Source organism: Anneissia japonica, unplaced genomic scaffold, assembly GCF_011630105.1.
Source record: "Anneissia japonica isolate Jap-2015-1 unplaced genomic scaffold, ASM1163010v1 scaffold585_len4108843_cov191, whole genome shotgun sequence".
NCBI classification, from domain to species: Eukaryota; Metazoa; Echinodermata; class Crinoidea; order Comatulida; family Comatulidae; genus Anneissia; species Anneissia japonica.
Window position 1 is genome coordinate 4,119,713 of NW_022716829.1, and position 5,682 is coordinate 4,125,394.

Here is a 5,682-nt window from a genome sequence, read left to right on the forward strand (position 1 = left end):
ATGTAAGTTATTATCACTATTATTTAACGTTGAGACATTATCAAAAACAACACTTCTTTTCAGAACTATTTAGATATGCGAGACATACCGGTACTCCACACATATCATCCTTGACAAAAGGTTTTGAATAGAAAAAAGTTGCTATAAGACTTAACGATATCCCCAGTGAAACGTTGATTAGAGGAGTCTCTGTAATCTTATTGTAAAATAAATAAATATATAAATATATAAATAAATAAATAAATAAATAGGTCTAAATAAAATAAATAAATATTATATATAAAATATAGAGAGAGAAAGAAAATTGCAGTTGGAATTTATTAATCAATGATTGTTAACAGGAGAAAAAAAAGAGTGACTTACCCATCCTCCTTTTAAATAATTGATTTCACTCAGACGTCATACGTACCAGCGCATGTTTCGATCTTTTCATTATACGCCATTATTCGTCAGACTTCAACGTGACTGGGCCTGTCAATAGAAAACCCCGCTATGCGTCACCAATTTGAAAAACCCGCTATGCGTCATCAGTCAACTTATCAGTCAACTAAGCATTTTTTAGAACACTCGTGAGATCATGTAAGTTATTATCACTATTATTTAACGTTGAGACATTCTCAACAACAACAGTTCTTTTCAGAACTACTTAGATAGGCGAAACGTACTTTATACATGTCATCCTTGCCAAAATGTTTTGAATAGAAAAAAAGTTGCTATCAGACTTGACGCTATCCCCAGCGAAACGTTGATTAGAGGAGTCTCTGTAAACGTATTGTGTTCAGTATACGATTGATCGAAATTGTTCTGAACATAAACAATACTCTGTGTAGTCAATCAATGATTGTTAACACGAAAAAAAAATTGACTTACCCATCCTCCTCTCAAATTTATCCATTCCAAAAATTCCGTCTCCACGAAATTGTCTACACTCTGTATTACTTGATCAATCAAATCAGTTCTGTTTCTATCTTTACATAACACAGCTAACTTTCCTCCAAACACAAAAACCATAATTATACGGCCCCAGTTTATGATATTATCACTAAACATCTCTGTTACAACGTCTTTAAAAAACTCCTCAACATTCTCATTTGAATCAAGCGATACTTGTCTTGTCAAATTATAAAAATGTTTATCGTACGCTTTATACATCTTTTCGCAATATTTGAAAAAATTACAGTTCGTATCCTCTATCATTGCCTAGTTTATGTGCTACAGCGTATATTTCGATCTTTTTATTATACGTCATTATTCATCAGATTTGTAGAACCGTCATTAGAAAACCCCGCTACGCGTCACCAGTTTAAAAAACCTGCTATGCGCCATCAGTCAACTTATCAATCAACTTATCTTTTTTGGAACACTCGAGAGATCATCAAATGTAAGTTATTATCACTATTATTTAACGTTGAGACATTCTCAACAACAACACTTCTTTTCAGAACTACTTAGATATGCGAGACATACTTCACACATATCATCCTTGATAAAAGGTTTTGAATAGAAAAAAAGTTGCTCTAAGACTTAACGATATCTCCAGTGAAACGTTGATTAGAGGAGTCTCTGTATTCTTATTGTAAAATAAATGAATAAATAAATAGGCCTAAATAAAATAAATAAATATTATATATAAAATATAGAGAGAAACAAATTGCAGTTGGAATTTATTAATCAATGATTGTTAACACGAAAAAAAAAAGAGTGGCTTACCCACCCTCCTTTTAAATAATTGATTTCACTCAGACGTCATACGTACCAGCGCATGTTTCGATCTTTTCATTATACGCTATTATTCGTCAGACTTCAACGTGACTGGGCCTGTCAATAGAAAACCCCGCTATGCGTCATCAATTTGAAAAACCCGCTATGCGTCATCAGTCAACTTATTAGTCAACTAAGCATTTTTTAGAACACTCGAGAGATCATGTAAGTTATTATCACTATTATTTAACGTTGAGACATTCTCAACAACAACACTTCTTTTCAGAACTACTTAGATAGGCGAAATATACTTTATACATATTATCCTTGCCAAAATGTTTTGAATAGAAAAAAAAGTTGCTATCAGACTTGACGCTATCCCCAGCGAAACGCTGAGGAGTCTCTGTAATCCTATTGTATTCAATACAGTATACGATCGATCGAAATTGTTCTGAAAATAAATAAATAAATATTATTATATATAAAGTATAGAGAGAGAGAAACAAATTGCAATTTGAATTTATTAATCAATGATTGTTAGCAAGAAAAAAAAGTGACTTACCCATCCTCCTTTCAAATCTATCCATTCCAAAAATTCCGTCTCCGCGAATTTGTCTACACTCTGTATTACTTGATCAATCAAATCAGTTCTGTTTCTATCTTTACATAACACAGCTAACTTTGCTCCAAACACAAAAACCATATTTATACGGCCCCAGTTTATGATATTATCACTAAACATCTCTGTTACAACGTCTTTAAAAAACTTCTCAACATCCTAGTTTATATGTTACAAACGCTGAATTGATTTCTCGTGCAATTCTTTCAGTTACCATGCTTATATTTTTCCCTCGAATAACGCTATTTCTTCAAAATATATATTGTTAAAACGAATACTAAAATTATATGACCTCACTTACGGTTATACCAGTATTATTATCATAATCATTATTATTATTTTTTCATCATTATTTTTATTATTATTCTCGTTTTGATTAGGACTATTCAAAAAAATAAACACGTCATCGCTCTCAACCAATGAAAATCGTTCTTTACATGAGCCAATCAAACTAATTATATTCCTGTTTACATTCTACAGGGATATTCAAGTCACCATACCCACACATGACGTCATTCAAAAATAAATCAAGTCATCGTTATCAATCTCAGCCAATGAAAATCGTTCTTTACATGAACCAATCAAATTCAACCTTTCCACACTACGTCACCATACCCTCATTATACAATTTATTATACCAGCATAATTATATTGATCAACAATTGTCAATCATAAAAATATCCTCATAAATATATCATATCCATTGTTCTATTGTTTACGTCATATGTAAATAAACAGTTTCATACCCTATAAACAACCATAAACCACCTCAAGTGGTATACACAACTACTTACAAGCTCTTTTAAACCATTCATTATCATCATTTGTACAATTTATGAGTTTAAAATCAGATGAAAGGTAGATTGATTGATTTACACAAAATTCATGGTTTAAAATTCATTTTATGTTAGAAATGCCGTACTCTCTTCTTCCTGCTCTCATCAACTAATAACAGCACAGCATGGAGGTATCATAGAGAAACCAATTCTATTTTCTCTATGGAAGTTTAAAGTATAGAGCACAGTGAGTGCTTACTAATCGGTCGGCATAGATTTTGAGGGGGAAAGCTTTTGGTGGGAAATTAGAAATAGAACTACCAATGAAAATTAGGGTGATGGGTTAAGTCCAATCTTGAGCCTATTTTGCATACATCGCCGTATATAAATAGGCTATAGTAGCTGTATGCGAAGGAATTCATTTGATAGTAGAGGCTCGTTTTGGTTAGTACAGTATAAGAAGTAAAAGGAAGGTTGTGTTTACTTTTTAGTATATGTACACCTTACAAGGAAGCCTAATTATTTGGCATTTTAATAAGTCGATAACCATTAATTAAAGCTGCTGAAAATAAGAAAAGAATCATGATCTAACAGCATGGAATATCGTTGTATACAGTATATTATTGAAAACACGTTCAATATCCCCTTCTTTCTACCAAATATATAAGAGGCGCGGGTTTAGAATGGGTATAGTGGTTGTTTCTGTCGCTGAAAAAAAGTAAAAGAAATAATTGGTTGCCTATACGCCTCAGAGGTTATTTTCGGTCGTCTAGAGAGTACTGGAAAACCTGTCTCTTATACACATCTAGATGTGTATAAGAGACAGACATAAAGGTGATTTACTTAATTTATCATTATCATGATGTCATGGCGAGATTGCGTCAAGTAACGTCGGAGTTCGTAAACTTGTGGTATCACTCGTAAATAAGTCGAAACAGACAGACCTATCCGTGTCCAAGCTGTAATTGACTGACTATATTTTTTTTGAAATTTCAAGGATACCACTGACATAATGAATATAACAAAATGTGTACAATATGCATATTCATATTATTATTGAATAATTCCTCAAAAAATTACATGAAATTTCTGGACCGCCATTGACCCTATATTTGTATGGTTTCTATATCTTCTTCATCACTAACTTTATATATAACATATATATATACATATATATAGGCCTATATATGTATATTCAAGTAATAATACAATTGTTGTAATAATACTTTCGACTATAAGTCATCATTAGCTATATATATATACATATATAATAGGCCTATATACTGCAAAGATAGGTCAAAGGTCAATAAAAAAAGTTTCTGGTTGATATAGAGAAATTATTCTGTTAGAGTATAAATGTGCATATTGTAAACATTTTGTTACAAAAAGCAACTCTGTACGATCAGTGGTTGCCAAGATATTAAATTCACGCAAAGTTGAGGTCAAAGGTCAAAAGCACAATTTCCGGTCATTTCTAGAGAAAATTGTCAATTATAGTAAATATAAATATGCATGTTTTAAACATTTTGCTACAAAAAGCAACTCTGTACGACCAGTGGTTTTCTAGATATAGCTCCCTATATTTCCACCCCTAATTTGCATATTTATGCTAATAAGGTCGGCAAAATGGCACTTCCGGTCATTTTTGAAGAAAATGTTTCATTAGCGTAAATAGAAACATGTACGTTCTGAACAACTTTAAGAAAGAATCAACTTTCTAAGACAAGTGGTTACCAAGATATCAGTACCCTACATTTTCAGAACTAATTTGCATATTTTAACTAATTTGCATATGAAGATGTGCGTAAAAAAATTGGCGACTTATTTTATTGGATTCAGCATACTTCAAAGTATATATTCCATCCAAAAAACTAAAATGATCACAAATTTCCCACGGGAGCTTATTTTTCGACATATGCCCCCGGACTAATTTATCATGTTGAAGGGGGTTTAATCTAAGCGGTTTCTTTATTCTATGTCATTGTTTATTTCTATCTTTATTACCGACTGAGATCTTTATTCCCACACTGATATTAGCTTCATTATTATTACAGTGACCAATTAATATATCTGTTAATTATTTCTATTGTTACTTCGCCCCTTAATTTTTTGTCCAATCACCATGTTCATTATATTCTTTTTTTTCTCTTTTGTGGGGTCGTCCCACTTTTATTTGTTCCATGATTTCTTTGAACATAAATATTGTTTTGTTACTATTGACATATCTATCACTTATTTTAAATTAGTACTATTATTCTATTTCCTTTATACATTAATTTTTTTTTCCATTTCTAAACATTATACAATTAATACAATAATTTAATTACTCCTCCCATCAAACCATCAATGCAACAAAGCATAATCACCCAACGGTCAAGAAAGTATGATAGTAATAATGATATTAATAATGGTGACGATGATGATAATAACAACAACAACAATAACAATGATAACAATAATAATAATAATAATAATAATAATAATAATAATAATAATAGTAATAATAATAATTAACTTAGTCAATCATAGCAAATAGCTTATTTAACTATAGTGTTCTGTACATGCAATATTGAGGTAATATTATGT